At 38.3% G+C, this 22,115-nt stretch overlaps 1 protein-coding gene across 14 annotated transcripts in view; it reads right to left on the reverse strand.

Moving 5' to 3' along the window:
- Positions 1–22,115, reverse strand: part of CCDC122 (coiled-coil domain containing 122) — a 70,268-nt gene that overhangs the window by 13,057 nt on the left and 35,096 nt on the right. The gene's annotated exons all lie outside the window — the stretch shown is intronic.

A 22,115-nucleotide genomic window follows, 5' to 3' on the forward strand; every position in this document is an offset into this window, starting at 1 on the left:
TGAATTGCCTCTGTGTGCCTGCCTCTAAAGCCCAAGAAGCTTAAAAATATAGGCTTGATGCTAATGATGAGAAAACACAGTAAATTAGCATCCTGTAGGTTGGGGGAGGGTTACAACTAAATATACTGCTGACAGAAATTATGAAATGCATTTTTCTGAAGTTTTTAGAAAGTTTTGTATCAAGCTTGACTGATTCTGGGAGATTAAGTTTAATATAACAACATAAACAACAGATAGCACTACTTGATTATCTATTGTGGATGATGCACTGTACTGGATGCTTACACTATCTGGTTTCATTTTCATAGTATCCTTATGGAATAGGCAATGCTATCACAATTATACACATGGTAAAAATTATGCTCAGACAAGTTAAATACTGGACTCAGGGTCCTATGATTAGAGCTGGGGCTGGAACCACCAGAGCTCACACCAGTGCTCCATCTGATCTCAGTGACCTACCCACATGGATTACACCTTAGTTGTTTCTCACGTCAGAAGACACAATGAGAGGTTTGTTCATAAATGTATTATAGCATTTTTAAAAAAATGATGTTCGAGAACAGCTAGGTATAATCCCAATACAAACATAATTTCATTTTAGCACAAGTGCAGTTCTGGCCTGAAATTGATTTTGAGCCTACATCTTTTTTGAAGAGGGAGCATCTGTAGAGTGGATGGGGGTGGGTGGCAGAGGAGAAATACAGCTGTCTCAGCAGCACTGAAGGAAAAGGGACAAGCTAAATGCATTCTACGCTCAAACAAGATTCATAATCCTTAAGTACTTTTCTATTTAATAAATTGTGACAGAGTTACTCAGTGTAGGTCCAGAAGAGGACATAATGATTGGGCTTCTTGTAAGGAACGCTTTTTTAAAACGGAGGTTGGATTTATATTATTGTAAAAACAAATAGATTTGGGGGTGAGGGGAATGTTTCCTTGCTGAATTAACGTGGAAAAAGTAGCAGACAGTGCCATCTACTGGGCTTTAATTTTCTCTTTGTTAGAAGTTTTCCTAACAGCTGTGTACATGTATATTCAATACATATACACAAGATAAATAAAACAATAAGAAAAAATGTATTACCTGTCATGAAGATTTCAAGATATTTTAAAGTGGCTGTTTGTTTCTTTATGAATACATTCTAAGTCACTTTACTAATGGTATTAACATAAATATTCAATAAAAACAGAAATCTATTTTGATAATAGGGATTCCCAGGTGGTACAGTGGTAAAGAATCCACCTGCCAATGCAGGAGATGCAAGAGATGTGGGTTTGATCCCTGGGTTGGGAAGATCCCCTGGAGGAGGAAATGGCAACCCACTCCAGTATTCTTGCCTGGGAAATCCCATGGACAGGGGAGCCTGATGAGCTACAGTCCATGGGGTCGTGAAGAGTCAGAACATGACTGAGTGACTGAGCACACAAGGCACTATGATATTTAAAAAGATCTTTGTAGAAAGAAAGTTAAATTACCCTACATGGAAGCATCATCAAGTAAAAGCTGAGTGAAATCTCCATAGGTTTATGAAATAACCCATCTCCTCTGCTCAGCTGACAACTCTCCAACCGCAGTCTGATCCACCTCAGAGGCTAACATATTACCTTCTCTACAGAGAAGAGAAGGAATAAAATAACTTATCCTAGGAAGAAGACCAGGGCCTATGTGGTGTGTACGATGCTGGTTCTATGCTGCCCATATGGTGGGAAGAAAATGGCTGGAAGTGTTGTCCTAACTCTTCCCAGGAGGACTCACTGGGTCACCTGGCTTCCACACCAGTCAGTGTGCAAGATGGTTCATGGTCCACCTCCTGGCAACATCCTGCACAGTGTGTCTCAAACTGAGGTCCGCAAACCACCCACATAGGAATCACCTGGGGAGCCTGTAAAAGACTGAGGTTCCCGGTCTAAACCTAAGATGTGCTTAATCATAAACCTCTGGTTCTGGCACCCAGACATCTTCATTTAACAAGATGTTCTTCTGCGTGTTAAGGTTTGATGACCACTGTCCAGCACTTTGGGATTCTTGACTCTGTAGCCTCTGTGGTGCCTAAGACCACACTGCAGGTGGGTAGGCCTCCATCCATCCATCTAGGCCTTTCCCAAGAGGACTGTTCTGGAACACTGTGTGTCTGCACATTAGCACCATCTGTGGCATTTTAAAAGCTGTGCATCACTCACCCACAAAAAAGAATGAAATTACGCCATCTGCAGCAACATGGATGGACCTAGGGTTTATGAGACTAAGTGAAGTAAGCAGGAGAAAGACAAATACCATAGATCACTTACATGTGGAATTCAAAAAATTTTACAAAGGAACTTATGTACAAAACAGAAAGACTCAGACAAAAAACAATCTTACGGTTATCAAAGGGAGCAGGGGGAAGGATGAATTGGGAATTTGGGATTAACAGTTATGCACTCCTTAAAAATAATGGATAAACAACAAAGACCTACTGTATAGCACAGGGAACTATATTCAATATCTTGTAATAACTTACAATGAAAAAGGATATACGTATATATACATAACTGAAACACTTTGCTGTATACCTGAGATCTTGTAAATCAAGTATATTTCAATAAAAAAAGTTGCTGAAGGCATACAAAAAAAAACTCTTCCACAACATAGATTTACTTGAAATACATTAAAAAATATATATCCATTCCTGGGTCCTAGCTGAGTGATCTCGATTAACTGGGTGTCTCCCCAGGTCACACCAATGTACAGCCAGTCTCGGTAAGGCGCAGCTCAGGGGAGACTCCAGGCCTACCCCAACGTAGACAGAATTCAGGAAAACTATGGAGCAGACGGGAAGCATCTGCAGGCCATCTCCCACTGCTTTTTGAATGTCCCCTCCTTCCCCTTGGCACCTGTCTTTCCCTGTGGGCTGCTTCTCTCTTACTCCCGACACTCAGATTCCTTTCATGTATCCCATTCTTGATCAACCTCATTAATGGTAATTTACCTCTCCCAGAGCATTAACTTTTAATGAACTTCAGTGCTCACCAGGTGGCCTATAAACCTAAAATGTTATTTTGTCATAAGCTGTAAGAGAATATCAATAAATCATTTATTCTTTTTCCAAATATGTCCTCGGATTGGTGCTCCTTCTTCAGATCAGATGTCCAACCCTCCGGCCTGGTAAAGGCTCTCAGGTGATGGCGATGCATGTGATGCGTGTGTGTGGTTCACAGAGAGTGTGAATGGTGTGGCAGTGTGGACAGGGGTTCAGTCACCCGGCCTTTTGTGGAAGTCGGCTCGTGCGTGGTGTCACCTCTCCTGGACGTTCTGGTGCAGTGAGGCCACCTGACTCAGTGAATCAGACCTTCTCTCACTCTCCCTAAGGACACCAGTGACACCAGGGAAATGCAGCCCCAGGACTGACAACTCCCTCCTGTCCATTAACTACAGCCAATTCAGCCCTCAAACCCAGCTCGGGTTCGAGCCCCCTATGAAGTCCTCTCCTAGGTCAGCCCTGTCTGCAGTGATCTCTTCTTGTCTAAAGCCACAGCACTTACAGCTTGACACTCTCCATGACAACTAGTCACTGTTTTAAAATACTGGGGTTGTGTTGAAGAAGGCCTTGAAGAAAGATGATTTGAAAGTGAACATTTGCAATCATGTAGAGCATGAGTATTGGTGTTACAATTCTTGGAAATGTTCTCATAAGAGGCAGGGACCATATATTTATTATCTTCCATATCACGCTCATAGTATCTCCTATCTCATTAAATAGTGGCTCACTTAATGCAACTTTTTCTTTCCTACCTGTCCTAGGGGCTAAGATGCAAACAGCAATTTTTGAAGTGTTCAAAAGCTCCTTTTGATGCAGGACTTGCTGACTATTCTTCAGACTGGAGGTTACAGTCAACAGAGTAGGAGTATGTCTGAGGTTGAGATCCTCTGAACATCACTGTCATGAAATTTTGACTCAGTCTCTTCCATACCAACTCCTTCTTCACATGGTGACCTTAGAAGTCTACTTCTTTCATTTCATCCAGCTCTAATGGGCTCTCCAGGTTGTCCCTTCAAGCAGAACAGTTCCCAGTGCAATTCCATTATGCTCTAAGCACAGCCTTTGCCCTGTTTCCCCAGATACGTCCATAGCCATAAAACACTTCCTCTTCTTACTGGTTGTTGGTTCGCCTTTTCCAGAGGATCTTAACTTCGGCAACATATCAGAAACATTTGAACAACTTTGTAGAATGCTGATGCCCAGGTCTCTTAAGCAAGTCTGACTTCATTGGCTTGGGGTGGACTCAAGGGGTCAGTATTTTTTAAAAATCTCTCAGGTGATTTTTAGGGAGCTTTCTGGTCGCTCTGACAGTAAAGAATCTGCCTGCAATGTAGGAGACCTGGGTTCAACCCCTGGGTCGGGAAGATCCCCTGGAGAAGGGAATGGTAGCCCACTCCAGTATTCTTGCCTGAAGAGTTCCATGATAGAGAACCCTGGCAGGCTATAGCACATGGGTTGCAGTCAGACACTACTGAGTGACTAACATTTTCACTTTCAGATGATTTTAATATGAGAATTGAGAACACTACTTTTCTTATGCTCAGCTAAGAAGCTCCTATTTTGTCTTTCTCATCAAATTTAAGTCAAAATTCCTGACTTAGGATGTAACTATTAAAAATTAATATATGAAAATATTTACATTTACAGAAAGTAGGCAGACAGTGGTATAGACTGTATAAATCTGAATATAATTATATAAATACAATGTATTTGAAGTGTTATACTCTACCTTATTTCCATCAGCTTATGTAGCTAACTAAAATCCTCAGATATTTTAAAGGTTTTAAGGCTAGGGATTCTCCCAAATGTGTTTAAGAACCACCAAGTTAATATATTAATTATAAATGGGTGTGAAATGGAAAGCTCTGGTAAAACAAGACCTTGGAAATCTTCACCAGTGTTCTCTCTTCCCAAGCATTTCTCTTTAGTGCTGGAGAAATTAAAGGCTTGAGAGGTGTGTTTGCTTTAAGGACTGCCTTGAATGGAATTTAGAAACACGACTTCCACTCATATGTGTTGCCCAGTAGATTATGTTGCCAGCCATCATATCTAACCCAGTTTACTGCCCGCTCAATGCACTGTTTCGAGGATTTAGATGTTAATTACCTTTGAGGACAATAGCACGGGATACTTCTCAACCCATCTCTATGTTTTGCATGGCACATCATTGTCTAGGGCATATGTGAATGGCTAATAAATATATGTGTGTAATAGGTTTCACTAAAATAGAATGATTCACATTAGGACAAAATGCCCTCCTCCATCCATGTGAAATTGTTTTATTTAACTGCATTTCACATTGTTGGATCCCTAGTCTTTCTGTCAGTAACCAATGGAGATGACGATGGTATAAAATCTGTATGTCTAACCATCTATTTTATCAGCAAATATTAGCTGATCTGAAATACATAATTAGTTTATAAAGTGTGTTTTTGAACACATTTAAAGAATGAGAATATTTTTAATCTGCCAATTTAGCTGAATACGTATTTATGGGTATATGGGAATTCCAAGGACAATTATGAAAGAATTCACAACCAATCAAGGGATGAGCCTTAGAAGGGCACTGAGATTGTTAGGAAACCATGCCATCCTTCCAAAAACATTCTGTTCGGTGAGCTGAAAACAGCCATTTCTGTTTCTTTTTAAAGAACTTTAACAGATTTTTCTAGGTTTGGGTTTTGTTACCTTTCTAAAGATTCAGAGATGTGTAATTGAAAAATCAAAAGACTTGACAAGTCAGAAAACCAGGCTGAGAAGAAGCAGAACACATATGTGCTCAATTCTTGAGAGACCCCCAACCATGCTGCCTCCTTTTTTTAAACTGCAGACCCATTATGTAGGTTTATTTTGTTTGTTCTGTTTTTCTCATTAACTAAGCATGTCAAAGTTGACCCAGCAGCATCTAAAAGCTTTGTAGAAATAAAGTGGAATCTAATGACACAGTAGCATCACATATTTTTAAGTATGAAATATGTCCTTTTAGAATGGTTATTAACACTGGATAAATGCCCAGGTAATGAATATTTTTGCTATCTTAAAAATTAACAGAGAAGATCAATAGAATAGCAAATTGTCAGAACATGATGGTCCCCTGCTGCCACAACAAGGACAAGCTAAAATCTAGAAAGGAGATAGTGAAAAGAAGCCAACTTTGTGACAATTAGCAATTAGCAGTGACTTGTGGCTTTTGGCTACTATTGATCAACTGACAAAAGAAGAAAGAGGGAGGGTGAAGGGGAAGAGGAGAGGGAAAGGAATTTCTTTCTTCACATTGTTCTACTAAAGAAAACCTCGAATAGCCAAAGCAATCTTGAGAAAGAAGAATGGAACTGGAGGAATCAACCTGCCTGACTTCAGGCTCTACTACAAAGCCACAGTCATCAAGACAGTATGGTACTGGCACAAAGATAGAAATACAGATCAATGGAACAAAATAGAAAGCCCAGAGATAAACCCATGCACCTATGGACACTTTATCTTCGACAAAGGAGGCAAGAATATACAATGGAGAAAAGACAATCTCTTAACAAGTGGTGCTGGGAAAACTGGTCAACCACTTGTAAAAGAATGAAACTAGAACACTTCCTAACACCATACACAGAAATAAACTCAAAATGGATTAAAGATCTAAACGTAAGACCAGAAACTATAAAACTCCTAGAGGAAAACATAGGCAAAACACTCTCCGACATAAATCACAGCAGGATCCTCCAGGACCCACCTCCCAGTATATTGGAAATAAAAGCAAAAATAAACAAATGGGACCTAATGAAAATTAAAAGCTTTTGCACAACAAAGGAAACTATAAGCAAGGTGAAAAGACAGCCTTCAGAATGGGAGAAAATAATAGCAAATGAAGCAATAGACAAACAATTAATCTCAAAAATATACAAGCAACTCCTGCAGCTGAATTCCAGAAAAATAAACGACCCAATCAAAAAATGGGCCAAAGAACTAAACAGACATTTCTCCAAAGAAGACATACAGATGGCTAACAAACACATGAAAAGATGCTCAACATCACTCATTATTAGAGAAATGCAAATCAAAACCACAATGAGGTACCATTTCACGCCAGTCAGAATGGCTGCTATCCAAAAGTCTACAAGCAATAAATGCTGGCGAGGGTGTGGAGAAAAGGGAAACCTCTTACACTGTTGGTGGGAATGCAAACTAGTACAGCCACTATGGAGAACAGTGTGGAGATTCCTCAAAAAACTGGAAATAGAACTGCCATATGACCCAGCAATCCCACTGCTGGGCATACACACCGAGGAAACCAGAATTGAAAGAGACGCGTGTACCCCAATGTTCATCGCAGCACTGTTTACAATAGCCAGGACATGGAAGCAACCTAGATGTCCATCAGCAGATGAATGGATAAGGAAGCTGTGGTACACATACACAATGGAATATTACTCAGCCATTAAAAAAAATACATTTGAATCGGTTCTATTGAGATGGATGAAACTGGAGCCCATAATACAGAGTGAAGTAAGCCAGAAAGAAAAACACCAATACAGTATACTAATGCATATATATGGAATTTGAAAGATGGTAACGATAACCCTATATGTGAGACAGAATAAGAGACACAGATGCATAGAACAGGCTTATGGACTCTGAGGGAGAAGGTGAGGGTGGGACGTTCTGGGAGAATAGCATTGAAACATGTATATTATCATATGTGAAACAGGACACCATTCCATGTTCAATGCATGAGACAAATGCTCAGGGCTGGGGCAATGGGATGACCCAGAGGGATGGGATGGGGAGGGAGGTGGGAGGGGGTTCCAGGAAGGGGAACACATGTAAACCCATGGCTGATTCATGTCAATGTATGGCAAAAACTACTACAATATTGTAAAGTAACTAGCCCCCAACTAAAATAAACAAATTTATTTAAAAAAAGAAAACTATCAATGTTTGTAAAATTTTGAATGAGAAACCAGAAGGCACTACCCATTGGATACCATGATTTACATGGTTACACATTGATTACAGAGTAAATCATTCCTTCAGCCTCCTAAAAGATAATGGTAGTTGACTTCGCCTCCTCTTCAACCATTCCAAGAAAATTTGTTTCAATGAGCAAAAACCTGGCCTACATTAGTAGATCATTGCTTCCCTGGTAGCTCAGCTGGTAAAGAATCTACCTGCAATGCAGGAGACCTGGGTTGGGAAAATCTCATGAAGGAGGGCATGGCAGCCCACTTCAGTATTCTTGCCTGGAGAATCCCCATGGACAGAGGAGCCTGGTGGGTCGCAAAGAGTCAGACACAACTGAGTGACTAAGCACAGCCCAGGGCCATGTGATACAACATTCTAGAGGATACTTACTGATTTAGCAGGTATGACTCTCAAACCACAAACACAACTGTGTGAAAAATATCCATTTACTTTCTAAAACGCACCTTAATTTCTGACTCCAGACTTTCCATCACTCCTGCCTGGAGGAAATCTTAATTTCTTGCTTCTCTTGGAAGCCTCCTCGGCCCCCCAAACATCTCATCGTTCCCGGACTTTGCACGTCACAACCAGTGGACACCAGAGAGGAACCAGGTTTGAGCCAGCTCATGAGGCTGCCCATTGAAGTGAAAGGACCCCAGCATCAGGAGACTGTGGGTGCACGACAGAGGCTGAGAGCTGCAGGGGATGGTAGGAGGCCATAAGGAAGGTATTCTACTAGAGAACGGTGCAGACTAGAGTTCCCTGACTGGGAGGGATTTAAGTCATCAGCACACACACACCTAGACAGAGAGCCTACATCTGACAGAACACAAACAGCAAAGCCAAGTACATAGGCTTATGCTCTTTCCTCTCAGCCATCCTCCTTCACCTTAAGGTGTGGAGAGGAGGTCGTGGTGTTGCGAGTTGGAGTTTGGAAGAAGACAGCAGTAGAAGCAGCCTGCACTTCTTAATCCTGGCACCCAAACAAAAGCAGGAGTCAGACCTCAGCTGAGAGAAGAGAAGCCTTATTGTAAGCAGGGAATTAGAGTTACATTTATGCCTGCCTGAAGACAAGACTGCCTTTTAATTTTAATTTCAAAAGACAGTGTTGTCTCCTTGGAAGGAAAGTTATGGCCAATCTAGATGGCATATTAAAAAGCAGAGACATTACTTTGTCAACAAAGGTCCGTCTAGTCAAGGCTATGGTTTTTCCAGTGGTCATGTATGGATGTGAGAGTTGGACTCTAAAGAAAGCTGACTGGTGAAGAATTGATGCTTTTGAACTGTGGTGTTGGAGAAGACTCTTGAGAGTCCCTTGGACTGCAAGGAGATCCAACCAGTCCATCCTAAAGGAGATCAGTCCTGAATAGTCATTGGAGGGACTGATGTTCAAGCTGAAACTCCAATACTTTGGCCACCTGATGCAAAGAACTGACTCATTGGAAAAGACCCTGATGCTGGGAAAGATTGAAGGTGGGAGAAGAAGGGGATGACAGAGGATGAGATGGTTGGATGGCATCACTGACTCAATGGACATGAGTTTGAGTAAGCTCCGGGAGCTGGTGATGGACAGAGAGGTCTGGTGTGCTGCAGTCCATGGGGTTGCAAAGAGTCGGACACGACTGAGCGACTGAACTGAACTTCCCTGCTCAGTTATGAGTTCTGTAACTAAGTTGACTCCTGAGATATCTTAGAATTCATGCAACTGTCTGGGGCTTTCTGATTCAGAGTCAGCCTGGTGCTATATATGATCTGCTATAGGTTTGGGGGTTACAAGATATATTCCAGCAAGTTTTGTTCAAGTATTTGTTAAAATAAAAATTTACTTTCTTTTAAAAATGGAAGTATAGTCGATTTATAATATTGTGTTAGTTTCAGGTGCATAGCAAAGTAATCCAGTTACACATTTTTTTTCTGATTCTTTCCATTATAGATTTTTACAATATATTGAATGTAGTTCCCTGTGCTTATACAATAAATCCTTGTTGTTTATCTAGGTTATATATAGTGTTGTTTATCTGTTAATCCTACACTTCAAGTTCATCCCTCCCCTGTCTTTTACCCCTTTGGTAACATTGTTTGTTTTCTAACATCTGTGAGTCTGTTTCTGTTTTGTAAATAAGTTTATTTGGATTATTTTTAGATTCCACATATAAGTGATATAATATAAACAATTTACTTTCCAGAGATAGGATAAAATGGCATCAACCTACTAGCTGGTTTTAGAGCTATAATGAAGAAAAACACCTGGGCTTAGTTTTTTACTTTAAGGGAGAAATCAGAAAATTTAAATTGCTACCTCTTCATATTTATTTGGTATATTTTGAGACTTTAAAAAGAAAAAAAGTATAGGTTGCTTAAAGGCTTTGTGGCTTGCTCCAAAATTGTTAGTTTCCAATTTAACTTAGACTACTGAGTTGGTTGGCTGAGGACTGCTTGCAGGAGAGGAACTTGCTTAATGATGACAGAGAACACTGACATATATAAACTTCATGTTTTGAAAATCATTATGCTGGATTTATGATAAGTTTTAATATTCATAGAACACTATGTGGATAACATACCACAGTAATGACTTCACAGCCAAAACAACTTAGAGAGTTAGATGCAGCAGAGAAGCCAGTGATGTAGATAGATGCTCAGAGATGTGGTTCTCTTCTCTCTCTCCATGAAGCAGCCCTCCCAACCCTACCCAGCCTCAAGGTCAGTATATCTGATTCAAATATTCTCTTTCACTCTCTCCCCCATAGTAACTAGACCTATGTCCTGTGGGTATCCCAGCACACAATGGCTGTAGTTTGAAATATCCAATTTTTTTCCCTCTCCTTTTCATCCAAATCCTATCCATCATCCCAAAGATAGTTCATATTGTTCATTCCTCTGAAAATTTGTAAAATATGTTGGTAGTTCATTATAATTACTCTTCCAGTGTTGCTGAACTGATTCATCTGTTTCATATCTTACTGGAAGGCACGCTTGGGTATAAGATAAAGGAGAAAAAGGACTATGCATTGTACTTTATATTACGTTGCAGAGAGATGCAGTTAGTAGATGTACAATTCTTGAATAAATGATCCAGAACCTTGGAATGCTTAATTAAATCTACTTACTTATTTGTGTGGTGCCCTAGCAAATATTGAGCATTTCTTAGGTATCCCATAAATATTAGCACTCCACTTGTAATCTGAGATGTCGAATTTAATTTTAAAATAAACCAACAAGTCACGCAAACTACTCCCCAGGTATGAGTTCAACCTTCTTTTTTACAAATTTTATATTTACCACTATACTAGTAAATGGAGAGAACAGACATTTAAAATGACTTCCCTCTGGTAAAAGTCCATAATTTTTTAAGAAAATTAAAAATTGTTTGACACACTGAGTTTATTTAATCCAATTTCCATCCCATCTTTTGCTATGCCTGCTGATGCTGGACAAGAGAACTTCGCTGAATAAGTACTGCAAAGCTGAAATTAGTAGGTTCACCATGGATTTACACTAACCATGGATTTACTCTAATCAGCACCATTTAGATCATTAAAGCCCATCCCTTTTTTTTTCTAGCTTTATGGCAGTTCACATCATTTCCCTTTTCCTCTAACGTGCTAACGCTACACTGTCACCCTCAGCTGTTTTCCTTACCCTCTGTCTAATAATCAAGAACTCCTTTGATTTCCCATTTTCTTTCAACTGTCCTATTCCTTTATTCAGTCTTTTTTTTTTCCATCCTGATTCAGGAGTGCTCTCTCTTCTCAAGGCTACTCCCTTCCTTTCTGCCCTGGAACCTGTCCCCTCCTGGCTTCCAGGATTAGCATCCATGAATCAGCTTTCACTCTCTTATATCTTCAATGCTGCCCTTTTCAAGAGCCCTGCAAGCCTGTTCACCCTTTTAGTTACCCTGTAAGTCATCTTGCATTTCTATAGAACAGTCAATACATGCTATCTCAATTTATCCACTTCTTGAGTTGGATATATGGCATCCCTCTGGTCCTCATACCTAGGGACACAAACCCCAGTCCTAAGGGGTAAGCTTGTGCTTAGATTCTATGACAGAACTAGTGACAAGGGAGCAACTATCACCCCTTAGATTTAGTTTTGAATCTCTAGGTCAGGTGCTCCTACCAGAACTAGATGCTGCCTGCGTGCAGGCATGCTCAGTCACCTCACTCAGTCATGTCTGACTCTTTGCAACCCCATGGACTGTAGCCCACCAGGCTCCTCTGTGCAAGGGTTTCTCCAGGCAAGAATACTGGAGTGGGCTGCCATGCCCTCCTCCAGAGGCTTGTCCTGATCAATCCAGGAATCCAATCCATGTCTCCTGTGGTTCCTGCTTTGCAGGCGGATTCTTTACCACTGAGCTTCCTGGGAAGCCTAGATGCTGCCTGTGTCACTGCTACTAGAACTTACTGAAGCTAGCCACCTACTGGCTTCAATTTCTGCCTACTGCTAACCTCCAATGCACTCCTTTCTTCCCCCTTCACATTTGGACAGACCTCAGAATGCTGACTTTACTATTGATAAAGCTGATTGGTAAATGTATCTTTAGATAATTTAGGCTAATAGTTTCATTAAATTGGATTTTCTCCTGTAATAGCAGCCTAGAATGCACCCTCTCTGCACTTGCTTTGCAGTCTGGCTTACAAGAAAAAGGATCAGGGGCTAAGCATGATTCCAAATCAACAAAAGGTAAGTCACTCATCTACTGGGACAAGTGGAAGATCAGAGATTAGCTGAAAACATTCCTACCATAATTTTCCATTCCTGGAGAGTAGATTGGACATTCTCTTCCCTTTATGGAAATATGAGTCATGGGGAATAAATGTTCTACACTATCCAACCTCTGCCTCTTTGAGAGGGCTTCTCCTAACTGCTCTTCTGCGCCAGAAAGCCTCTAATCTTAGCCACCATGGGAGCCCTGCGGCTGCTGGAATACACTCACTCCTTAACCCTATATGCTGTTTTCTGGTTCAAAGACCAACTGTAAGACTGTATCTACTCAATCCAGTGACACCTTCCCAGTCTCAAATTCTCAGCTCTAGAATTCTGATCACTTCCCAATCGACTGTGGAAAAAGAGGCAAAGGTCATGGGGTCATGCAATGTGGTTTTGTATACTGTTTCTTATATGATCACCACTGCTTCCAATCAGAAGAGATCTCTCTTAATAACCAAGGTTCTCTAAAATTAACATTCCTACTGATGTAGTGAGGAATGAGAGCTCTGGAATACAGTCAGATCACAGGTTACATTTGAGTCTGAAATCTGACACATACTAGTTAAATGACTTCATCTAACTTTCCATTGCTTCAGAAATTTCATTCATAAATTGAGAATTTTATTAAGTAATAGTAACACTAATTGTATTAACAGTAGTTAGTATGTACTGAATATTTCATTCTAATCACTAAGGACTTTAAATGCATTATCTTATGTAATCTACAACAACTTCATGAAGCAAAGAGTATTATTATTCCCATTATACAGATTTTAAAACTGAGACTTAATGAATGTAAGAAATTTGCCCCTAATCACACCACAAATGGGTAATAGCTTGGACTAGTAAAATCTAGTAAAACAGGTATCAGAACTCAAGTTTATATTACTGTAAAGTTAAAGCTCTTAACAACTGTATTTTTCTACTTTCCCTATACTTAACTGTATGTAAAGATCTCCTACAGGGCCTTGAACAGAATATGAAGCCATTAGATAGTCAGCTGGCATCATCATGATGGTGTTGTCACCATTATTATTGAACAAAGGATTACATTTTAACTTGGACAACAGTCTTTGTGTAGTCTTTTCTCAACTTGGTTTTTTGTCATTTGAGAAAAGGAGTCAATCTTTTTCTCTGAAAATGTTATAGTGTTATTCATGTACTGGAAGAAAATAGGTATGTTCCTTTATAAGTTAGGTACAGTGAAAACTGTCCTGTGACACAAAACATAGAAGTAATAAAACAAATTGATAAATTTAACTACATAAAAATAAAATGATATTTGCATGGCAAAAAGTACTATGAGCAAAGTAAAAAGACAAGCTCAGGGCTGGTGCACTGGGATGACCCTGGGGGATGGGATGGGGAGGGAGGTGGGAGGAGGGTTCTGGATGGGGAACACATGTACACCTATGGCTGATTCATGTTGATGTTTGGCAAAAACCACTACAATGTTGTAAAGTAATTAGTCTCCAATTAAAATTAATTAATTAATTTAAAAAAAGGACAAGCAACAAACTGGAATAAATATTTGCTACTTGTATCACAAATAAAAGATTCTTCTGTCATTGAGATAGATGTGTTGACCAATGAAATAGAATACAGAGCCCAGAAATAAACCCTTCCATGCGTGGTCAAATGATTTTTGACAAGGGTGCCAAGACCATCCAATGGGGAGAGGACAGTCTTTTCAGCAAATAGAGCTGGAACTCCAGATATCCACATACAAAAGAATGATATTGGACCCCCACCTTCTATGATGCACAAAATTAACTAAAAACAGATGAAAGACCTAAATGTAAGAATCCAAACAATAAAACTCTTAGAAAAAAACAAAAAGGAAAAGCTTCATGACACTGGATTTGGCAAGAATTTTAGGGGTATGATATAAATGCACAATCAAAAAGAAAAACTAAATAAAAGGCTTCCATCAAAATTTTCTGCACATCAAAGGACGCACTCAACCAAACAGAAAGGAAATCCATGGAGGGGGAACATATTTGTAAATACACATCTGATAAACAATTAATATCTAGAATATACAAATGACAAAAATAAAAACCCACTTAAAAATGGAGAAAGGATTTGAGTACACATTTCTCCAAAGAAGATATACAAATGGCAATAATCAAATGAAATGATGCTCTACATCACTAATCCTTAGGGAAAGTGAAAGTGAAAGTGGTCATGTCCGACTCTTTGAGACCCCATGGACTGTAGCCTACCAGGCTCCTCAGTCCATGGAATTTTCCAGGCAAGAGTACTGGAGTGGGTTGCCATTTCCTTCTCCAGGGATCTTCCCGACCCAGGGATCGAACCCGGGTCTCCTGCATTGTGGGCAGACGCTAGCACATCTCAAAACCAAAGTGAGACATCAATTTATATCTATCATTTTATATCCATCACTTTATATCTAATTATAAAAACAAAATATGAGTTGGTAAGATGTTGAGAAATTGGAATGAGTGTGCATTGCTGGTATGCCAACATAGTCTCTCAGGTTTGGGAATGAGTTCAACATAAGTGATCAATATAATATATGGCTACCATAAAAGCCTCTGTAAACTTAAGTTGCATTAATAGAAAACTGAGCCCCAAGAATGGGATGAAATAGTTCTCTTATACAAGGACTGAACAGCCTACACCTTAAGTGTCATTTTCTGTTTTGCATCTTTCATGGGACAATGTCAGGGCAGAGTACATCCAGAGGGATGTGACTAAGATGGTGGAGGAGCATGAACTAAAGTCACATGAGTTGCTACAAAAGAACTGGGAATATTTAGCTCAGAGAAAACAGTTCTTGGGCTAGACATGGGCTACATATTCCCAGCTCTTTGAAACCAAGTTCATAGCCACTTTAAAAACTACATAATTAGACTATACATCTCCTAATTGTTAAAATCTACTTTTCCTCTTAATTCATTCAGCAAATTTATACTCAGTAATATTCATATTAATAAGGTCTTTTTTATCATTATTTTTAATAAGGTATATTTGGCTTTTCTTTTTTTTTATTCACTCCATTCCAGGGTCCATCATATTAAATAGTGCTGCAATTTTTATTCAGATTCAAAGAATGCTTACAATTTCAAGGACTTTGGTTTTCATTGAACTTATTCGCCTCAACTGTGATGTATTAGCAATTACAATAGTTAATATCACAGAATACACACTGCCCTTTGGTATATGGGATGTTAAACTATGTTACCATGGTCATTTATTTATCAGCTACTCAGTGGTGTTCTCAAACAGCCCTGGTTTTAAAGCAGCCATAATTATACTAAGCTACAGCTGAAATGAAAGTATCTGGGAAACATCCTAATGAAAGCTCAAAAGCCCCTTTCTACAAGAAATTAAGGGTACTTCTGATGCCAAAACTGAAAGGCACTCAAAACTCCCATGCCATCAGCTTGTGAAAGATCGCCATTCAAGGGGGAAAAAGCAAAGAATATTTGAAAATGATTAAGGCTAAGGCTAAGTCGCTTCAGCCGTGTCCGACTCTGTGCGACCCCATAGACGGCAACCCACCAGGCTCCACCGTCCCTGGAATTCTCCAGGCAAGAATACTGGAGTGGGTTGCCATTTCCTTCTCCAGTGCATGAAAGGGAAAAGTGAAAGTGAAGTCGCTTAGTCGTGTCCGACTCTTAACGATCCCATGGACTGTAGCCTACCAGTCTCCTCAGTCCATGGGATTTTCCAGGCAAGAGTGAAAATGATTAAAAGAGAAGCTATTTTGATATAAAGAATAATATAATAGACATGGAAAGCTGGTTTTCTGAAAATGATGTGCTACAGATGTAATTAGGAAAGCTATAAAGTGTGTCATTGAAAAAATATATTAGAAATATGGTTAAACTCCATAATTATGCATAACCCATATAGAAACAATAAAACAAAGTGAAATTGCCCCAAATCATCCTGAATAGGCATTACATTTATGAGTAATGTATGATATTCCATTCAGAGAAATGTTATGGTTTCTATTTTTAAGAAAGATTTTCTTTCTATTTCCATACAGGCCCCTTGTTTATATTTTCATGAAACTTCTACAGATTTCTTCTTTAAAATATAAAGTATTTTATACCATTTTTCAATACAGAAAACTCTTTTAAAAAGCATGGTTCAAACTGTTTATAATTGAAGAACACAAAAGTATATTTCTTGTGGCTTGTTAAACATGTTTATTTTCATTAGGGTTACCTAAAAGTTTCATTTCATTTTCTAGAAAACTGTTTAAAGAAAAGTTTTGATCTTTATAAACATTCACATATTTTGGCTTAAAACCATAAAAGTAAATTTTGGAAGTAATCTTCATGTTCTTTTATAAATTATAAATGAATTATCTTATTTGGAATCATTCGACGTCAATCAAATGATTCCATGCTGTATTCTCCATAATTAAGCCCAACATTTAAAAGCTTAAAGTTATTTTAACCTATTTTAAACAAGGAACTCTATATAAGTTCTCTAAATTGTAAACCAATATCTATTTTGAGTCAGAATCATGATGTAGATTTCTTAGTACTTCTAAGCTATTGTAGAGAAATACTTCTAAGTTCATTGCAGAGAAACTGAGGCATTTTATTTTATTTTTTAATTTATTTTAACTGGAGGCTAATTACTTTACAATATTGTGGTGGTTTTTGCCATATATTCATGTGAATCAGCCATACGTGTACATGTGTTTTAAAGGTAGTTCAAGCTTTATAGTAGCTGAACTTGGTTCTGAGGCTGTGTTAGAATTGACTCGTAGGTGACAGAACTTGAGGCAAAGGGAATATGTGAAAATACGTCCCTACAGAAGAGTTAGAATTTTGCTTTCGCTGGAATACAGAGTTCATTGTTAAACAGAGCAGAAAACAAAAATTGACAAGTGGATTAACAGACAGGTTGGGACAGATTTTTAAGTGTTTACTGTTTAGTCCTAAAATGGATTTTGTGTTTTGGAAAGTTTTCTTCTTTTTTTCAGAAGAAGTGTTTCATGCTTAGTTTTTACTCAAAGATGATAACTCAAGCACTAATATTAACAATAAGATTAGAGGTGGGACCGACTGAAAATAGGGGTATTGGGAGATATTGATCACAAGAGTAATAGTCGATCATTTTATTCACTAATTCATTCAACGTAAAGCTGAGCATCTATTATGCAGGCCAGATATTTGCTTGCTAATGGAAATGCAAAAACCGAATAAAGTAGAAACTTTCAGAGTGTGATGAGTGAAAACAATCTTCACAGTCCATCTCAAAAGTCACTTCTTTTAAACTCTCCCACCCTCGTCTGGAGATAACTGCACCTTATATTGTGTTTCCACGGGGCTTGGTTTATGCCTCTATCACGGATGTTTTATGCTGTATTTGAGCCTTTTATATACATAATGTCTCTCTTGCCAACTAAATTGATCTAGATAGAAAGAACCATGTCATATTTACTGAACAGAGAAGGTAGAACATGAAATTTGTTTCTTTGTCATCATCAGCTAGTTCTAACTCATACCAGTCAGCCTCTCTTTGATATTATGTTACAAAATGAAAGCCATTATTTGAATTTTGTTCATACCACTGGGCCCTACTTCCATAAATATCTGACATTTTGCAGAGTTTTAAATTATTTACATCAGCTTAAAGTTTTGAGGACTAGCAACATTAATGTTTGTAAGTGTTTGGAGGCCCAGAGCAAAAAGTATAAAATTTACTTTAGCCTAGGTTAAAACCAATTTCACAACAGTAATAATTGTTTTTGTAATTGTTACTAACTTTACATTTTTCAGTGTTGCTAAAGGAAAAAAAATTACAAAGATATTATAAAATACCCTTATCAATACTTTTACAATGACTGTAAATTTTCTGAAGCCAATGATGACAGGTGCTATGACTTTGACTCTTTACAATGTTCCGTCTTCTAGATCCCTGTTTCTTTGTAATATTCTGAGCTAATTACTCTTCATCTGCAGCAGGCTGTTACTGTAGTGTTTTGAGCTATAGGTGAACTAATGAATGATTAAAAGGGAGAACAGCTAATTTTAAGAAATGGATAGATGAGGAAGGATTGTTGAAAGAAACAGGATGACTACAAAACAGTAACTGATTGTAGCTGATTATACTCAAAGGCTCATAGTATTTTTATTGTTGTACTAAATACCTGCAGCAAAGTTTGTGCCTTTTTAACTTAAATACAAATATCAAAATTATACTAAATGGAATAGTGATTAGATTTCAAAGGTGCTAAGTTTCTTGCTTTTTTTTTAAATTACTATTTTCTGTTGCTGCTGCGGCTGGAAGCAGAACTGATCTGCAATGAGGAACAGGAGTAAAGTAATTCTCATCTCTTGAAAATAGAGATTTCAGTGTGTAATTATTTTTGCAAGGTGACTTAGTTTGGGATCCCCAGGAGCAGACTCTGATCAAATAATTTATTAGTGAAGTTCTCCCAGGAGAAAATGGTAAGGGACGCAAAAATGGAAAGAAGAAAAAAGCCAAGTGAGGCTGTTGTACTGGGCAAAATCCTTTTGAGGGTAGCAAACCTCCCACAGACAGTATTAGGTGACAGATAGTGGAGGTAAAATCATGGCTCACTTGGGAGAGGGGTGCTCAACAAGGATTTAAAAAAAAAAAGATCTGAGAGGATCTGGGCAGAGCAATGACTGTGTTTTGGAGAAAATGTATCTTTGTGATGCATTTCAAAGTAAAGATGGAGCCTCCTGCATAAGACAGTTGCAAATTAAGAGACTGTCTTCAATGTTCAGGATCTGTATTTAGGCCAGTGAATTAAACTTTGAGTTACAACAAAAATGGGAATTGGAGCTTCAAGATGATAGAACTGGAGCTGTGCAGGGAGTGAGAAAAGGAAAGCTCTGAATGTGGAAGTGGTATTTTTTGATGGAAAGAAAAAGAAAAATGAGAGAATTAGACTAATTATTAGGAAACTGTGCATAAGTAATTACATTGACAGATTAATTGAGACTGAAAGGCACAGAGGATGAATAATCTAAATTGGTGAAAGATTAGAAAAAGAATGGACTCTTTTGAGAATTGAGTGCTTTATATAAACTTGTATGAACCACAGATAAAGTATCAACATTTTCTAACTTCCCAACCAAGTCAATATTACATCCAGTGGGTGGAGGCATCCACAAAGCAGTATCCCTCTAAGGAACAACAGACACTTGACAACGGCTGCACACTGTCCACGTGGAAAAGATGGCCAAGGAGAAAACTGTGTAATGTTTTCAGCCCAACAGATACGCTGACATCTGGCTGGCTGGCTGGGCGTGAATTAGTTAACACTAGTCCCTGAAGACAAAACAACTCAGTTCTGCAGGATTATTACACTTCTCCCACATCATATACACAATGAAGCACTATGGTATCAAGGAAAAATAAGTCTTGAGAGCACCTTGAGGAAGCTTCTCCGATATGAGCACAGGGATTACAAATTTCTATTCTACATAAAACAATGTCACGGAGAGTAATAAGTAGATGAGGTGGACGGTATGTCTTGACGTAAATGTCTTGGACAAGAGAAATGTGAAAATGTATCTTAGATGGGCAGTGCATTATCATTGCCTCTAAATTACCTTGTGCTATGTGACTGAGCAATACTGGCAAATATCTGTAATTTAAGTGTTTTATTCTGATTCTTACATGATTGTTATGCCAGAGAGCTTTTTAAAACTATTTATCACATGAACTCTGGTTTTGCTTTTGGAATACATCATCTCATTAAGTAAGAGATTGAAGTTTCATTACTTCATGTCTGTCTTTACTGGGTTATGTCAGCAGCAACTCTGTCATTACTAAATCATATGCTATTTTTATGTTTCTCAAGATCTAGACCTCACAGTCATCATTGAAATAGAACATTACAGGGGAGAAAAAGCAATTTGAAGCATCCCATTCTTAGCTATGTATTGAATAGCTATTCTGCTATTGGTATCTATTTCAGTTTATTTTTCCTTGTTTCAGTCATAGTTCAGTAACATTCAAGAGAAAGTGCTATATGGTAAGCTAATGTGATATAAAAGACCCATTACTTATCTGCCAAATTTATCAGAAAAGTAAAAGAAAAAATCCTTCCCTTAGAAATACATTATAAATTTAAGTAAACAAATACAGGATAGGTTATTTATTACAGGCATATAACTTTTAGCTTCTGATCATTAGCTTTACTAATCATTAGCTTAACTTATGAAAAATAAAATATTTATAGTACCGAAAACATGAGCAACTAATAAATCAGATAGTTTTTAGTTGAAAAACCACACGTTTTTCTTAATCAACTGACTCTCCCCACCAAAAAATAGTCCTAAATTTCCACAGTATTGATGGAGGCCTTAATTATTTTTATGGATGAACAATGGATTCCAAGTTCAATCAATGAAGATGATATAGGAACTTTGCGTGTTAACTGCAATACCCTACGTGGCTCACACAGTAAATAATCTCTCTGCAATGCTGGAGACTCGGGTTCGATCCCTAGGTTGGGAAGATACCCTGGAAAAGGAAACGGCTACCCACTCCAGTACTCTTGCCTGGAGAATTCCAAGGACAGAGAAGCCTGGTGGGCAATACGACTGAGCAACTAACACTTTCATGTGAACTTTACAAGGTTCCAAAACAACCTTTATAAGTAGAATTTCACTTTCCTTGCAAAATGTTTTACCAATACTGACTTGCATACACTGTTATCTATGGATCTAAGTGCTTAAAAAAAAAAGACATTTTTATAACAGTTGTAGGTTTACAACAAAATTGAGAGAAAGTTAGAGGTTTCCCATATACTTCTGTTCCCACACACGTGTAGCCTCCCCATTTATTAACATTACTCACCAGAATGGCACATTTTTTTAAACCAAGGGTAAACCTACCTCAAAATCACCCAAAAGCCACAGTTTACCTTAGGATTAACCCTTGGTATTGCACATTCTATGCATTTGGACAAATGTATAATAAAATATATCCATCACTATGGTATCATACAAAATATTTTCAATGCCCCCCCAAAAAAATCCTTTATGTTCTGCCTCATCATCTCTCCTCCAACCCCTTGTCCCCTAGTGACCCTGGCAACCCCTGATCTTTTCACTGTCTTCATAGTTTTGCCTTTTCCAGTATGTCATATAGTTGAACTTAGGTAACCTTTTCAGATTGGCTTCTTTCACTTAGTAATAAACACTGAAGTTTTCTCATATCTTTTCATGGCTTGATAATATTTCTTTCTTTAGCACTGAATAACATTCCATTATTTGGCTGTACCACAGCTTATTTCCTCATTCACCTACTGAAGGTCATCTTGGCTGCTTCCAGTTTTGGCAATTGTGGAAAAAGCTGCCATAATCATCTGTGTTTTGGTATGGACATTGGTTTTCTATACTCCTTTGGATAAATACCAAAGAGTGTGACTGCAGGACCATATCTTAAGAGTATGTT

The sequence above is a fragment of the Giraffa tippelskirchi genome, chromosome 12, assembly GCF_054371585.1.
Source record: "Giraffa tippelskirchi isolate mGirTip1 chromosome 12, T2T-mGirTip1v1.2.pri, whole genome shotgun sequence".
NCBI classification, from domain to species: domain Eukaryota; kingdom Metazoa; phylum Chordata; class Mammalia; order Artiodactyla; family Giraffidae; genus Giraffa; species Giraffa tippelskirchi.